This window comes from Oncorhynchus nerka, linkage group LG26 (assembly GCF_034236695.1).
Source record: "Oncorhynchus nerka isolate Pitt River linkage group LG26, Oner_Uvic_2.0, whole genome shotgun sequence".
Lineage (NCBI taxonomy): Eukaryota > Metazoa > Chordata > Actinopteri > Salmoniformes > Salmonidae > Oncorhynchus > Oncorhynchus nerka.
The window spans coordinates 920,526-938,572 of NC_088421.1; the positions used below are offsets into that span (position 1 = coordinate 920,526).

General features: G+C 43.3%; 1 protein-coding gene across 3 annotated transcripts in view; it reads left to right on the top strand.

Moving 5' to 3' along the window:
- Window positions 1-5,356: 5,356 nt before the first annotated feature.
- kctd13 (potassium channel tetramerization domain containing 13) overlaps window positions 5,357-18,047 on the top strand; it is a 39,497-nt gene continuing 26,806 nt past the window's right edge. The window contains exons 1-2 of one of the 3 annotated variants that reach the window (XM_029635208.2): window positions 5,357-5,581; window positions 6,047-6,104. The gene's annotated coding sequence lies outside the window, so the exon portion shown is untranslated. Of the gene's footprint in view, window positions 5,582-6,046; window positions 6,105-14,659; window positions 16,884-18,047 lie in introns of those variants that run through there. The other 2 variants (XM_029635207.2, XM_065011072.1) reach the window with 2 other exon arrangements.

Sequence of the window (18,047 nt, forward strand, 5' to 3'; positions counted from 1 at the left end):
GTGTTGTGGTAGCTTTTGATAAAGAAGAACATCAAGACGAAGCAGCTGCTTTATAAGTGGGATGCACTTTTGAGAGCTACATCCCGAGGGGTTCTTGCTGATTGTACAGAGATTGTGACAGCCGGTTAAATGGCGTCCCTTGAGAAGGCAAGAACAAGATGTATGTCATTAAAGATCCCATGGCCCTTATCATAAGAGTGGGGCTGTTAACCCCTGTGTCCTGGCTAAATTCCCAATCTGGCCCTCAAACCATCACGGTCACCGAATAATCCCCAGTTTACAATTGGCTCATTCATCCCCCTCCTCTCCCCTGTAACTATTCCCCAGGTCGTTGCTGCAAATGAGAACGTGTTTTCAGTCATCTTACCTGGTAAAATAACGGATAAATAAATAAAAATGTACATATTCTTCATCCCTTTACACTTGTGTGTATAAAGTAGTTGTTGTGAATTGTTACAATCAACAGTAGCTTGTGTAGCTGGAGGACAGCTAGCTTCCATCCTCCTTTGGGTACATTGACTTCAATACAAAACCTAGGAGGTTCTTGGTTCTCACCCCCTTCCATAGACTTACACAGTAATTATGACAACTTCCGGAGGACGTCCTCCAACCTATCAGAGCTCTTGGAGCATGAACTGACAAGTTGTCCACCCAATCAAAGGATCAGAGAATGAATCTACTACTGAAAGCAAAAGCTACAGCTAGCTAGCGCTGCAGTGCATAAAATGTGGTGAGTAAGTGACTCAGAGACAGAAAGACAATAGTTGAACAGTTTTGAACAAATTAATTTCTTCAAAAATGGAGGAGCAAGAGAGAGAGATTTCATAATTTTTTTCCACTTTCAGTTTCACTTACTTAGCTAGCAAATGCCGCTGGCTAGTTTACCCTACTCAGATACCCTGCTCAAACAGAGGGGTGCTATGTTAGCTAGCTGGCTATGACTATCCAACACAGTTGAAAAAATCTGGCCCGTTTCGGATGCATGGCCTTCTCCCTGACGAAGGCCAGTGTCGGATTTTTAAAACTTTGTTTCTATTGAACATGCTATACAAATAAAGACATTTTAATTAATTATATGAAGAGTGCCTTGGTCCTCCTTTCTTTTTGATGACCGATTCACCCCTTTTACCAAAGAGCACATTCTGTCTACCAAAATGTACTATTGTGTACCTTATTAGCGCTTCCCTTTCTTTCTACAACACTGGAACTCTTCCATGTCAAGGTCATCGTTTGGTTTTATTAATTTATTGCCACTGGGGCCCACCAGTGTAACTGCTTACTGACTTAACACTTACTTTACTGCATGATTGTAGCATGTTTACTAACGCATTAGTTATGTTAGCTATGTTGACTAGGACGTTACTTTAGCTAATATGGGGACAACGATGTAGGCTGTGTGTTGCAGTTATGACATGGTTTGGCTTGGAAAGTTTTTTTTCGCCTCGTCACGTACAGCTGATGTGTTGTGCATTCAAGTCCACAAAGGAATGGAAAAGGTGAGAGGAGGAGAGTGTATAGAGGCGAGAAGGAACCAAGGTAATGATAGTTTCAGGTTGGATATTCGCCAGATATTTGCGCTTTCAAACCTCAATAGCTTTCAAACCACTTAAGCCACAAACTCCAAATAAAGTGTCAGGATGTTGTAAAAATTGCATGTCTTATTTTCACATTTTGGACATTAATTCACTTGCCAAAGCTAATAAACATGTGGAAATGTGAGCAGCATTCCATATTCCTAGTTGAATTAGTTAGGGAGCGTAAACAAAGTACAAACTTTTTTTACATTTGAATTTCAATAGCTCCTTAGTCATGTGACCTACTGACCTCAACCAAGGTTCAGAATGTCCACTGACTACCCTTCTATTATTGCACACCCTTTTGTTTGTCCCTTTTCATCTCAGGTGATTTTGCATGAATTTTTCAAAATGTTACATTTCAATAGCTCCTTGATCATGTGACCTACTGACCTCAAACAAGGTTCAGAATGTACATTCAGTGGGCCTACACATTGCAAAAGGTGCCACTGAGTGTACATTCTAAACCTTGTTTGAGATCAGTAGGTCACATGACCAAGGAGCTATTGAAATTCAAAAGTTTACAAAATTCATGTAAAATCATTTGAGATGAAAATGGACAAACTAAAGGGTGTGCAATATAGAAGGGTAGTCAGTGGATATTCTGGAAGTAGTTTGAGGGTTGTAGGTCACATGACCAAGGAGTTATGGAAATTAAAAAGTTTGAAAAATCCATGTAAAAATGTGTTAGATGAAAATGGACAAACTAAAGGGTGTGCAATATAGAAGGGTAGTCAGTTGACATTCTGAACCTTGTTTGAGTCCAGTAAGTCACATGACCAAGGAGCTATTGTTAAATAAATGTATGTAAAATCGTGTGAGATGAAAATATACAAACAAAAGGGTGTGCTACATATACGGTTACTCAGTGGGTATTCTGAACGTAGCTTGAGGGTTGTAAGTCATATGACTAAGGAGCTATTGAAATGTGAAACTTTCATTGTAAAATCTCATGAGACGCAAATGGACAAACAGAAGGGTGTGCAATGTGTAGGCCCACTGAGTGTACATTATGAACTTTGAGGTGTGTGGGTCACATGACCAAGGCGCAATTGAATAATAAAAAATAATTTATAATAGTGCGAGATGTAAATCTCAACAAAAAAAAGTGTGTGCAATATGTGTCTCTGCCATCAGGGTAGTTTTGAAAGTTTTAGGAGTAATGGTTCATTCGTCACTATGTTGACGGTCCCTAACTGCTGTTGGTGGACGTAAGGAAAACTACAGGCGAACCTGAATCTGTTTTTACCTCGGCCGAGAACCGATACAATGTGGTGTTTACCCGTGATCAGGTGTGTATTCAGTCCGCCGATTTTGTTAAAACTTTTCTTAAACAGAAGCAAACGAAACGGGGATATAAAATGCCAGAATTTGTCCTATAGAAACTCTTGTTTGCAACTGTTGGACTAATGAGGCGGTATTGAATGTGTCACTCTCTGTCCATGTGTCACTCTCTGTCACCTTAAAAATGTATTTCGACCTGTATGCACCTACGTTGTAAACATTAATTCACAGGCAAGGTTGTAGCAACCTCATGATGGGTATAGGGAAAATTTGAGTATCATATAGTAGCCTAAATCTATCGATGTTACATTGAATGGAATATGAATGACAGTAATCCAATATGCTGTAATAGAAATAAGACCATGCTGTCCTGTCTCAGCCTCCAGTATTTATGCTGCAGTAGTTTATGTGTCGGGGGGCTGGGGTCAGTTTGTTATATCTGGAGTACTTCTCCTGTCCTATCCGGCGTCCTGTGTGAATTTAAGTATGCTCTCTCTAATTCTCTCTTTCTTTCTCTCTCTCGGAGGACCATGACTCAGGACTACCTGGCATGATGACTCCTTGCTGACCCCAGTCCACCTGGCTGTGCTGCTGCTCCAGTTTCAACTGTTCTGCCTGTGATTATTATTATTTGACCATGCTGGTCATTTATGAACATTTGAACATCTTGGCCATGTTCTGTTATAATCTCCACCCGGCACAGACAGAAGAGTACTGGCCACCCCACATAGCCTGGTTCCTCTCTAGGTTTCTACCTAGGTTTTGGCCTTTCTAGGGAGTTTTTCCTAGCCACCGTGCTTCTACACCTGCATTGCTTGCTGTTTGGGGTTTTAGGCTGGGTTTCTGTACAGCACTTTGAGATATCAGCTGATGTACGAAGGGCTATATAAATACATTTGATTTGATGCTCATGAAAAAAAAGCGTCATCCCATAAACAGCACTGACAGCCACTGATAAGGAGACATATACTTGGAATACGTAGGAGGAATGGAGGGGAAAAAGAGAGGCAGAGGAGGTCTGAGAAAGAGATGGAGGAAGAGGGTGAGCTTGAGGCGGTTAAAAATGGCAGGAAAAGGGGAGATGGTTTGTTTTAGAAGAATGGTAGAAAGTGTAAGCAGGGTGAGCTGAAGACAGGAGGTATCAGAGGTAGTAGGTGTGGTGAAGTTCTCTGAGCCGAGGCTTGCACCGAGGGTCAGGATTTAAAAAATATATATATATTTCACCTTTATTTAACCAGGTAGGCTAGTTGAGAACAAGTTCTCATTTGCAACTGCGACCTGGCCAAGATAAAGCATAGCAGTGTGAACAGACAACACAGAGTTACACATGGAGTAAACAATTAACAAGTCAATAGCACAATAAAGATGAGTCTGTGACAGTTGGAGTGACCCTTGCCTTTTGGCTGATCCATTTGTCATTTCAGGGTGGGTGAAAACAGAGTTGGGTGCTGTGGATTCGGAAACCAAAAGTGGTCTTGTGATAATTGTTTGTGTTTCTGCTGGTCAGAGGGAGAAGGCACTCCACGTTAAATGAATGGGGGCAAGAAATTTGAATTGTTTTGCTTTCAAGAAAAGGGTGCCATTGAAAGGTGTGATTGCTGGGGTAGCAGTAAATGTAAAAGTTGACCAACTGAAGGAGAAGATTCCTGGTGTTTGTGATGCTCGTCGTTTGGTGCGAAGCAGACAGGGTGGCGTGAGTGGTGGAACAGGAGTCATTGTCTGTTCTTTTGACTTTTGATGTTGAGTCTTTGCCCAACAAAGTGATGTTAGGATATATAAGTTATCCTGTATGAGCTTTTCTGGTGAATACATTACGTTGTTACAGGTGTCAAGCTTATGGGCATGTAGCAGCAGTGTGTAGGTGTGAGAAGTGTGCAGAAGGGCATGAGACAAAATAATGTGTAGCATTGGGAAAAGTAGTGGTATGTGTTAATTGTAGGGGTGCCTATGGGGCTGGGGATCAGAAATGTCCCAGGCAGGTTGAGGTTTCCGGGTTAGAGTAGTGCAGAAGTTGTCATATGCTGAGACAGTGAAGAAAGTAGAGGAAGATGGGTCAAGGGGGAGGGATCCTGAGAGGAGTGGTGTGAGTAGTAGATCTGTACCAGTACAGAGGGATAGGTCAACAAGTGATATGTTTCAGTATGATTAGATTATTAGCATTTATAGCAATGGTTATCAACTGTTCTCCAGGGATGAAACATAGGTCGCAGAAAATTGAGGTTGTGGTGGCAGCTGCAGAGAGGTATTTGGGTGTGCGAGAAAGGGTGTATTAAGTGGTGGTGTCCCATCCTTTCAGATTGTTGGCCTGAGGTAGGACTAAATATATTTAAATAGTGGAGTAGGGTGGTGTTATTCTTTTATATATATATATTTTTGTGATGGTAGGGTATTTGTTTACTTATGCATATATTTTTTTTAAGCAAAGTATACGGGAGTTGTACTCCAGTCTACTAGGTGGCGGTAATGCAACATTTATTGGAGGCCAAACGCCGTTAAACCTCATCGAAGAATAAACTAATCTTCTCGATGACGTTAGCTAGTCAAGCAAGCTAAACATGTCAAAATGACCTCGTCCTAATTAACCACAGTATTTCCCTAATTCGTGCAACCTTGTTAAGTGTTTTCTTTTTCCGTTGTTTAAAATTCTCATTTTAATAGCATTGGAGATTTGGAGCCACCACAAAAGTTAACCGCTAATGTTAGCTAGCAAGTCGGCTAGCCTGGTGAGTACGTTAGCTAGCTAACGGCTTGCCTTTAGCATCCAACCAGAGACGTTACGGTATCTTGAAACTAACGTTAGTAAATGTAGCTACCTAGGTAACAAGCCAAATATTAACTAGCAAGTTAACTAGTGTGATTGTAGCGAGCTACTTTGTTGTCTTCCATGTGTCTAGCAAGATGTCTTGCAGTGTCTCGAAAGCTAGCTAGCTAACGTTACCCATTCAAATTTCACCTGGACATGATGATAACTGGCCTAGAAGTAGGCAGGGCAAATACCCGAAATCGTCAAAATAAATTAAATTACAGCACGTTTTTGGACTCATCCAGTAGTTTTACCGGATTAAGTAGCTACACTACCGCTGGAAACTACTGTAGATTATAATTTAACATGAAGAAAAAATGTGTGGCCACTCCTCAATGGTCCAGTTTTTGATCGGTGCCAGAGAGTAATTATGTTCTGATTTCAGATTTAAATAGCAGAGTAGAGGAAGATTTCATATGCTCTCAGTTTGTGTAATTTGTTGGGTAAGTGGTCAAAGTAATTGATTTGTGTTAAAAGTAACATTTGTTTATAGTGAATGGAATGTTTGGAGTGATGTCACAATGGGAACTTTTAGAGGTATAAAATTCATCGAAAAAGTTTGTGAGCACACTATTCCAGACCAGTCTACACGTTTTAAATTTAGAAATACATTTCTAGCTTAAACGGTACGGTGTAAGAGGAGTAGCCTTGAAAAGAATGATATCTATAAATCAGAATTATTGCAGTATTAAAAGTTTAATGTTAATTACTTAAAAAATTTACCTCGTTTTCTCCCCAATTTTGTTATAGCCAATTGGTAGTTAGTCTTGATTGTGTATGTGTGCCATTCGGAGGGTGAATTGACAAGACAAAATATTTAAGTGCCCTTGAACGGGGTGTGGTAGGAGCATAGGTTTGAGTGTGTAAAGAACTGCAACGCTCCTGGGTTTTTCACGCTCAACAGTTTCTTGTGTGTATTAAGAATGGTCCACCACCACCCAAAGGACATCCAGCCAACTTGACACAACTCTGAAGCATTGGGAGTCAAATCCAATTGTATTTGTCATATGCCATGAAATGCTTACTTACAAGCCCTTAACTATTAAAACAGTTTTAAGAATATAGTTACGAAATAAACAAAAGTAATACAAATAAGGCTGTATGCAGAGGGCACTGGTACCAAGTCGATGTGTGGGGATACAGGTTAGTCGAGGTAATTTGAACATGTTATTGGTAAAGTGACTATTCATAGATAATAAACAGCGAGTAGCAGAACTGTAAAAACAAAGGGAGTGTGGCCATTTGGTTAATTGTTAAGCAGATTTATGGCTTGGGGATAGAAACTTAAAGTGCCTTTTGGACCTAGACTTTGGTATCGCTTGCTGTGCTGTAGCAGAGAAAAGTCTATTATTGGGTGACTGAAGTCTGACCATTTTTTTGGGCCTTCCTCTGACACCGCCTAGTATATAGGTCCTGGATTGCAGGAAGCCTGGCCCCGGTGATGTACTGGGCCATACGCACTACCCTCTGTAGCGCCTTACGGTCGGATGCCGAGCAGTTGCCATACCAGGTGGTGATGCAACCGATCAGGATGCTCTCAATCGTGCAGCTGTATAACTTTTTGAAGATCTGGGGACCCATGCCAAATCTTTTCAGTCTCCTGGGGGGGGAAAAGGCGTTGTAGTGCCCTCTTCACAACTTTTTTGGTGTGTTTGAACCATGATAGTTTGTTGGTGTTGTGGACACCAAGGTACTTAAGTCTCAACCTGCTCCACTACAGCCCCATCGACGTGAATGGGGGCGTGTTCAGCCCTCCTTTTCTTGTAGTCCATGATCGTCTCCTTTGTCTCGCTCACGTTGATGGAGAGGTTGTTGTCCTGGCACCACACTGCCAGGTCTCTGACCTCCTCCCTATAGGCCGTCTCATCGATGTCAGTGATCAGGCCGTTGTGTCGTCAGGAAACTTAATGATGGTGTTGGAGTCGTGCTTGGTCACGCAGTTGTGGGTGAACAAGGAGTACAGGAGGGGACTAAGCATGTACCCCTTAGGGGCCCTCGTGTTGATTATCAACGTGACAGATATTGTTGCCTATTCTTACCACCTAGGGGGCGGCCGGTCAGGAAGTGCAGAGGGAGGTGTTTAGTCCCAGGGTCCTTAGCTTAGTGATGAGCTTTGTTAACACTATGGTGTTGAACACTGAGCTGCAGTCAATGAACAGCATTCGCACATGGGTGTTCCTTTTGTCCATGTGTGAAAGGGCAGTGTGGATTGAGATGGCATCATCTGTGGATCTGTTGGGGCAGTATGCGAATTGGAGTAAGTAATAATATGGGGATGAGGTAGTTGGGTGTGCTATTTACAGATTGGCTGTGTACAGGTACTCTGATAACTGATGCTTAAAGTTAGTGAGGGAGATATAAGACTCCAGCTTCAGTGATTTTTGCAATTTGTTCCAGTCATTTGCAGCAGAGAACTGGAAGGAAAGGCGGCCAAAGGAAGTGTTGGCTTTGGGGATGAGCAGTGAAATATACTTGCTGGAGCGCGTGCTACAGGTGGGTGTTGCTATGATGACCAGTGAGCTGAGATAAGGCGGGGCTGTACCTAGCAAAGACTTATAGATGACCTGGAGCCAGTGGGTTTGGCGACGAATATGTAGAGTGAGGGCCAGCCAACGAGAGCATACAGGTCGCAGTGGTGGGTAGTATATGGGTCTTTGGTGACAAAACAGATGGCACTGTGATAGACTGCATCCAGTTTGCTGAGTAGAGTGTTGGGGGTTATTTTGTAAATGGCATCGCTGAAGTCAAGGATCTGTAGGATAGTCAGTTTTATGAGGGTATGTTTGACAGCATGAGTGAAGGAGGCTTTGTTGCAAAATATGAAGCCGATTCTAGATTTAATATTGGATTGGCGATTCTTAATGTGAGTCTGGAAGGAGAGTTTACAGTCTAACCAGACACCTAGGTATTTGTAGTTGTCCACATATTCTAAGTCAGAACCGTCCAGAGTAGTGATGCTAGTCGGGCGGGAGTGTGCGGGCAGCAATCGGTTGAAGAGCATATACTTAGTTTTACTAGCATTTAAAAGCAGTTGGAGGCCACAGGAGGAGTGTTGTATGGCATTGAAGCTCGTTTGGAGGTTTGTTAGTACAGTGTCCAAAGAAGGGCCAGATGTATACAGAATGATGTCGTCTGCGTAGAGGTGGATCAGAAAATAACCAGCAGCAAGAGCGACATCATTGATATATACAGAGAAAAGAGGGCCCAAGAATTGAGCCCTGTGGCACCCCCATTGAGACTGCCAGAGGGCCGGACAACAGGCCCTCCGATTTGACACACTGAACTCTATCTGAGAAGTAGTTGGTGAACCAGGCGAGGCAGTCATTTGAGAGGCCACGGCTATTGAGTCTGCCGATAAGAATGTGGTGACTGACAGAGTCAAAAACCTTGGTCAGGTTGATGAAGACGGCTGTACAGTACTGTCTTTTATCGATGGCGGTTATGATATCGTTTTGGACCTTGAGCGTGGCTGAGGTGCACCCATGACCAGCCCGAAACCGTATTGCATAGCGGAGAAGGTACAGTGGGATTCGAAATGGTTAGTGATCTGTTTATTAACTTGGCTTTCAAGATTTTAGAAAGTCAGGGCAGGATGGATAAAGGTCTATATCAGTTTGGGTCTAGAGTGGGGATGACTGTGGCAGCTTTGAAGAGGGGGATGACTGTGGCAGCTTTCCAATCTTTGGGGATCTCAGACAATACGAAAGAGAGGTTGAATAGGCTAGTAATAGGGGTTGCAACAATTTCAGCTGGGGTAAGACTTCTGTCTTTACAGTGAAACTATCAAGCCACAAGGCGAGACCCAGATGCAGACACAGGAGGCAAATGGTAGGAGTCTTACAATGTTTAATAATCCAAAGGGGTAGGCAAGAGCATGGTCATGGACAGGCAAAAGGTCAAAACCAGATCAGAGTCCAGGAGATACAGAGTGGCAGACAGGCTTGTGTTCAAGGCAGGCAGAATGGTCAGGCAGGCGGGTACAGAGTCCAGAAACAGGCAAAGGTCAAAACTGGGAGGACTAGAAAAAGGAGAATAGCAGAAGGAGTATGGGGAAAACACTCTGGTTGACTTGACTAAACATACAGACGAACTGGCACAGCAAGACAGGGATAAATACAGGGATAAATACACTGGGGGAAATAAGTGACACCTGGAGGGGGTGGAGCCAATCAGAGGAACAGGTGAAACAGATCAGGCCATGACAGAAACAGAATGCAGGCCAAGGTGTGTTGAGAGTATTAGTAGTTCTGAGGATCAGTAATTTAGAGTTGTGCTAAATAAGCTAAACCAAATCTATAATTGGTTTAAATTCTATCAAAACCTAACGCTGAAAATTCGAGATGATGTGACACACAACTGAAATTCCATTGAAAAACCAGAGAGCTCATTTCGCTAGAAGCCAATATTGTGTTCAACCTGGTGTGATTACCCCCTCCAAAAAACCCTCCCTGTAGCCCTTGCCATTGTCTGTAATATTTGCATAATTTCTATCAAGGTTTCATTCCTCTCCCAGCAGGACACATACTCACAAACACACACACGCCACAAGCTAGCTAGCTAAATAACGTAAGACAAAACGTTTTTTGAAACCTTTTCAGCACCGGATGGCAGTACGATCAATAGTGTTTCCACTCTAGGTAAAAGACGCTCAGCGCTGCAGCAGTATTGGACTGTCAGCACAGGGCATCACAGAGGGCTGCTGGGTATGTGCCTCTCCTTTCCTCTCTCCCTCTGTCTTCCCCTCTTCTTCTCTCTCTCTCTCTCTCTCTCTCTCTCTCTCTCTCTCTCTCTCCCTATGTCTCCCTCTGCCCCCTCTCCTTGTCTCCCTCTGCCCCCTCTCCTTGTCTCCCTCTGCCCCCCTCTCCTTGTCTCCCTCTGCCCCCTCTCCTTGTCGCCCTCTGCCCCCTCTCCTTGTCTCCCTCTGCCCCCTCTCCTTGTCTCCCTCTGCCCCCCTCTCCTTGTCTCCCTCTGCCCGCCTCTCCTTGTCTCCCTCTGCCCCCTCTCCTTGTCTCCCTCTGCCCCCTCTCCTTGTCTCCCTCTGCCCCCTCTCCTTGTCTCCCTCTGCCCCCTCCCAGCAGCTCTGTTGTTTTTTTCCTAGCTCAAACAGTAAGCAGCCACACCAGCCAGGGTCAATTATTTCTGTCTGTGTAGACAACCTTAACAATTTCTCAAAGTATTCAACAACAAAAATGGTTCCTTGCACTGTAAAGTGTGGTTCCATGCAAATGTATGTGCTCTTGATTAAATGTATTGATGGTGATGATGATCAGCGTTAATTTACATTTTCTGTTGAGAAACATACAACAACAAAAAATCTGTTGTGTGCCCTAATGAACACAACCCTGGTGTGAATGGACACAAGCTCCCCTCAACATTGTTCTATTTGTGCCCCAATCAGTCGATGACGTTTGTGAAATAGATCATTATGATTAGTACTTGTCTGTAGGCTCTGACTGACACAGGAGTGCATGTATGCCGTGCTGTGTAATCACGCTAACCGTGCTGTGTTCCCTACAAGCCAAAGCTCCAATGTTGTTTTTAAGGAATACCTAGGATAGGATGAAGTAATCCCTCTCACCCCCCCCCCCCTTAAAATATTTAGATGCACTACTGTTCCGCTGGATGTCATAAGGTGAATGCACCAATTTGTAAGTCGCTCTGGATAAGAGCGTCTGCTAAATGACTTAAATGTAAATGTAATGTAAATGAGTGGGTCTTAGGCGGTAGCCATTTAGGCAGGTTACCTTTCGCTTTCTGGGCACAGGGACTATGGTGGTCTGCTTGAAACATGTAGCTATTTCAAACTCCAGGTACATGTTGCAAATTTCAGTGAAGAAACTTTCCAGTTGGTCTGTGCATGCTCTGTGTGTACGTCCTGGTAATCTGTCTGGCCCTGCTGCCTTGCGAATGTCTACCTGTTTAAATGTCTTGCTCATATTGGCTACGGAGAGCATGATCACAACATGGGCCAGTATCCCTGGGATTGCTTTCGACACCTTGTAGAGTCCATGCCTGATGGATTGAGGCTGTTCTGGAGTGCAACATAATACTACGAAGGTGTTCCGAATGTTTTGTATACACTTTTGTACGTTGAATTATTTTGCCATATATAATTAACCACATATACTTCTCACTAGTTTAACCATTTTGAGATGATAAAAGACTCCTAAGCACAATTTAACCTGGCGCTCTAGATTAGAGCGTCCATTGGGTCTGTGCAGCAGGCTGAACATTTTACATCCCTACTAAAAGGCAGGTTTCTGACGAAGGTAGAGGGATCGCTAGCTAGCTAACGTTACCTACTCGGCTAGAGTGCAGTATCTCTAACTTAAAGTATCTAAAGCCAGGATGGCTAACTACTTGTCTGAACTGTTTATATAATGCAAGTGCTTTCTATATACACTGCATGACCAAAAGTATGTGGACACCTGCTCATCGAACATCTCATTCCAAAATCATGGGCGTTAATATGGAGTTGGTCCCCCCCACTTTGCTTCTATGACATCCTCCACTCTTCTGGGAAGGATTTCCACTAGATGTTGGAACATTGCTGCGGGGACTTGCTTCCACTCATCCACAAGCATTACTGAGGTCGGGCACTGATGTTGGGCGATTAGGCCTGGCTCGCAGTCGGCGTTCCAGTTCATCCCAAAGTTTTTAATGGGGTTGAGGTCAGGGCTCTGTGCAGGTCAGTCAAGTTCTTCCACATCTCGTCAACCCGTTTCTGTATGGAGCTGGCTTTGTGCACGGGGGCATTATGATGCCTAAACAGGAAAGGGTCTTCACATAACTGTTGCCACAATGTTGGAAGCACAGAGTCCCCACTCCAGCCGACACTTGGCATTGCGCATGGTGATCTTAGGCTTGTGTGCGGCTGCTCGGCCAATGGAGACCCATTTCATGAAGCTCCAGACAAACAGTTCTTGTGCTGACGTTGCTTCCAGTGGAAGTTTGTAACTCTGTTGTGAGTGTTGCAACCGAGGACAAGGGCTGTCCCCAACTAAAAACAAAAGTTGTGGTCGACTGAATTTCAATTTGTCCATTTTTAAACCGATATTTTTCCATATGTAGACACCCTATGTGTTTTAATAAAATCAACTGTGCATTGAGCTTGTTTGATGCTTTACGCTTACGGTTTGATTCCTCAAGGTCCCTAGAGATCTAGGTAACCAGAAGGAAAACAAATGTAACCTGACCCAACTATTCTCCTGCTCCTGCTGGCTTTCACAGATTCTGCCATTATTCTCCAGAAGTTTCCAATAATAAAGCTACACGAGGAGTCTGCAACCTTTCATGTGGAATTCAATTTTTTTTCTACCGATCCAGTTATGGTTTTCATATGCACATTTTCGTGAAACAGTTTAATTTATAATAACGTTTTCATATCTAAAAATCATTGTCGTGGTTAATCAATTCTATCCAAATTAAATGAAAATGATACTTTTAGGTTGAACTTCTATTGCTATCTATGTAAAAATTGCCTACATAAAGCCCCAGTTGGTCCCCCCCCTAAAAAAATGTGCAGCCTGCAGGTGAACTTGGGTCTTGCCAAAAGCTTGTGCTAGCTAACTTGCAACATTGTATAAAATATTCACATTTTGTACTGCTTGAGCTATTTGCTCAAAAGTATTGTGGAGCTCCTGCACCTAAATACACTGCTCAAAAAAATAAAGGAACACTAAAATAACACATCCTAGATCTGAATTAATGAAATATTCTTATTAAATACTTTTCTTTACATAGTTGAATGTGCTGACAACAAAATCACACAAATTATCAATGGAAATCAAATTTATCAACCCATGGAGGTCTGGATTTGGAGTCACACTCAAAAGTGGAAAACCACACTACAGGCTGATCCAACTTTGATGTAATGTCCTTAAAACAAGTCAAAATGAGGCTCAGTAGTGTGTGTGGCCTCCACGTGCCTGTATGACCTCCCTACAACGCCTGGGCATGCTACTGATGAGGTGGCGGCTGGTCTCATGAGGGATCTCCTCCCAGACCTGGACTAAAGCGTCCGCCAACTCCTAGACAGTCTGTGGTGCAACGTGGCGTTGGTGGATGGAGCGAGACATGATGTCCCAGATGTGCTCAATTGGATTCAGGTCTAGGGACCGTTCCCGTGCGGGCCAGTCCATAGCATCAATGCCTTCCTCTTTCAGGAACTGCTGACACACTCCAGCCACATGAGATCTTGCATTAGGAGGAACCCAGGGCCAACCGCACCAGCATATGGTCTCACCTAATGGCAGTCGGGCTACCTCTGGCGAGCACATGGAGGCCCCCCCAAAGTAATGCCACCCCACACCATGACTGACCCACCGCCAAACCGGTCATGCTGGAGGATGTTGCAGGCAGAACGTTTTCCACGGCATCTCCAGACTCTGTCACATGCTCAGTGTGAACCTGCTTTCATCTGTGAAGAGCACAGGGCACCAGTGGCGAATTTGCCAATCTTGGTGTTCTCTGGCAAATGCCAAACGTCCTGCACGGTGTTGGGCTGTAAGCACAACCCCCACCTGTGGACGTCGGGCCCTCATACCACCCTCATGGAGTCTGTTTGTGACCGTTTGAGCAGACACATGCACATTTGTGGCCTGCTGGAGGTCATTTTGCAGGGCTCCGGCAGTGCTCCTCCTCGCACAAAGGCGAAGGTAGCGGTCCTTGCTGCTGGGTTGTTGCCCACCTACGGCCTCCTCCACGTCTCCTGATGTACTGGCCTGTCTCCTGGTAGCGCCTCCATGCTCTGGACACTACGCTGACAGACACAGCAAACCTTGCCACAGCTTGCATTGATGTGCCATCCTGGAAGAGCTGCACTACCTGAGCCACTTGTGTGGGTTGTAGACTCCGTCTCATGCTACCACTAGAGTGAAAGCACCGCCAGCATTCAAAAGTGACCAAAACATCAGCCAGGAAGCATAGGGACTGAGAAGTGGTCTGTGGTCACCACCTGCAGAACCACTCCTTTATTGGGGGTGTCTTGCTAATTGCCTATAATTTCCACCTGTTGTCTATTCCATTTGCACAACAGCATGTGAAATTTATTGTCAATCAGTGTTGCTTCCTAAGTGGACAGTTTGATTTCACAGAAGTGTGATTGACTTGGAGTTACATTGTGTTAAGTGTGCACAACTGAGCAAGATGACAAGTACATTAGTGTCTGGTTTTGAGAAACAGACGTCTCGCAAGTCTTCAACTAGCAGCTTCATTAAATAGTACCCGCAAAACACCACACTCAACATCAACAGTGAAGAGGCGACTCTGGGATGCTGACCTTCTAGGCAGAGTTGCAAAGAAAAGCCATATCTCAGACTGGCCAATAAAAATAAAAGATTTAAGATCGGCAAAAGAATACACACTTGACAGAAATATGGCTTTTTCTTTGCAACTCTGCCTAGAAGGCCAGCATCCCGCAGTACGTGAACAATGGTAGACATCTTGAAGCATGTCGGGACAACAGAGATTGAGTATGTCCGTAAACACTCCAGTCTGCTGGTCTGCGCATGCTCTGAGGCCGCGGCTAGGGGTGCCATCTGGACCGGCAGCCTTGCGAGGGTTAGCACACTTAAATGTCTTACTCCAGTCAGCCACGGAGGAGAGCCCACAGTTCTTGGTAACGGGCAACGTCTGTGGCTGTGTTATCCTCAATGCGAGCGAAGGTGTTTAGCTTGTGCGGAAGCAAGATGTCGGTATCCGTGACGTGGCTGGTTTTGTAGTCCGTGATTGTCCGTAGACCCTGCCACATACGTCTCGTGTCTGTGCCGTTGAATTGCGACTCCACTTTGTCTCTATACTGACCGTTTGCCTGTTTGATTGCCTTACGGCGGGAATAACTACACTGTTTGTATTCGGTCACATTCCCAGTCACCTTGCCATGGTTAAATGCAATGGTTTGCTCTTTCAGTTTGCGAAAACAGTCTACTTTCTCTTTTGCAGCTCAAGCAGTTATTCTAGGCAAGGCTATTCTGTGTCAAGTCATTTGCTCAAGGCCCAAGCCTATACTTCGCCATCTACTGGTATCACGTTATTATGGAATGCAGTTCTAAAACAAGCTTTGGACATTTTATTTTGGAAATGAAACTGGATGCTCTAAAGCAACTTTAACTTCTGGGGGGCAGTATTGAGTAGCTTGGATAAAAAGGTGCCCAGATTAAACTGCCTGCTACTCATGCCTAAAAGCTAGAAAATGCATATAATTAGTAGATTTGGATAGAAAACACTCTGAAGTTTCTGAAAAGGGTTAACTGATGTCTGTGACTATAACGGAACTCATATGGCAGGCCAAAACCAGAGGAAAAAATCCAAACAGGAAGTGTGAAATCTGAGGTTTGTAGTTCTACTCATTCCCTATCAAACAGTGTCTATGGGGTCATATTGCACTTCCTAAGGCTTCCACTAGATGTCAACAGTCTTTAGAACCTTGTTTGATGTGTCTACTGTGAAGAGAGGGGAATGAGTCAGTCTGGCAGAGTGCCATTAGCTGACCACGTGCATTCGCGTGATAGTTGGCTTGCGTTCCATTGCAATTTTACAGACAAGGGAATTCTCCAGTTGGAACATTATTGAAGATTTATGATTAAAAAAACATCCTAAAGATTGATTCTATACTTCGTTTGACATGTTTCTACGAACTGTAATAACTTTTGGTCTGGACTTTTGCATGGACTTGCCTGCGCGTCGTGATTTTGGATTGTGTACTAAACGCGTGAACAAAAGGAGGTATTTGGACATAAATAAGGGACTTTATCGAACAAATCAAACATTTATTGTGGAACTGGGATTCCTGGGAGTGTATTCTGATGAAGATCATCAAAGGTAAGTGAATATTTATAATGCTATTTCTGACTTCTGTTGACTGCACAGCATGGTGGTTATCTGTTTGGCTGTTTTGTTGTCTGAGCACTGTACTCAGATTTATTGCATGGTGTGCTTTTTCGGTAAAGCTTTTTTGAAATCTTTCACAGCGGTTGCATTAAGGAGAAGTTTTATCTAAAGTTCCATGTATAAGACTTGTATTTTCATCAACATTTATGATGAGTATTTCTATAAATTGATGTGGCTCTCTGCAAAATCACCGGATGTTTTGGAATTACTGAACATAACATGCCAATTTTTGGATATAAATATGAACTTTATCGAACAAAACACCGAACAAAACATACATGCATTGTGTAACATGAAGTCCTATGAGGGTCATCTGATGAAGATCATCAAAGGTTAGTGATTCATTTTTATCTCTTTCTGTTTTTTTTGTGACTCCTCTCTTTGGCTGGAATAATGGCTGTGTTTTTCTGTGACTAGGTGCTTACCTAACATAATCGTTTGGTGTGCTTTCGCCGTAAAGCCTTTTTGAAATCACACTGTGGCTGGATTAACGAGAAGTTACTTTAAAATGGTGAAATACTTGTATGCTTGAGGAAATTTAATTATGAGATTTCTGTTTTGAATTTTGTGCCCTGCACTTTCACTGACTGTTATTGAGGTGGGATGCTACCGTCCCGGATATCCCAGAGAGGTTAACTGGTCTGGGCTAGAGTTGCTTGATTTGACTAGCTACGTTCATGTCTTTTGCAGATGCCACATTACTGACAAGTTTTTACGTTTAAAAAAAAATATCTCTAACCCAGTCAAGGGAGATGTGTAAATATTAATTCATAGTCGTAACGGGAGAGATCTAAAGTTTTAATTTCATGTTTCAGCATTGGCTTTTCTTATGATACTAACAATTTACGTATCTTTTTTTTTCTTACGATCCTAACGATACGTACAGTCGTGGCCAAAAGTTGAGAATAACACATTAATTTTCAGTCTGCGGCCTCAGTTTGTATGATGGCAATTTGCATATACTCCAGAACGTTATGAAGAGTGATCAGATGAAATGCAATTAATTGGAACATCCCTCTTTGCCATGCAAATTAACTGAATCCCAAATAAAACATTTCTACTGCATTTCAGCCCTGCCACAAAATGACCAGCTGACATGTCAGTGATTCTCTCGTTAACCTCTAGTGACACCCCAGCCCGTGAACGGGACCGTTGTCATCATCTGACACTAAGTAGCATAACGCAACGGACATAAATATTATTAGAAAATATTCCTATTCATGAAAATCACAAGTGAAATCTATTGAGACACAGCTTAGCCTTTTGTTAATCACCCTGTCATCTCAGATTTTCAAAATATGCTTTACAGCCAAAGCTAGACAAGCATTTGTGTAAGTTTATCGATAGCCTAGCATAGCAGTTTGTCCAGCTAGCAGCCGGTAACTTGGTCACGGAAATCAGAAAAGCAATCAAATTAAATTGTTTACCTTTGCGCTTCGGATGTTTTCACTCACAAGACACCCAGTTAGATAGCAAATGTTCCTTTTTTACAAAAA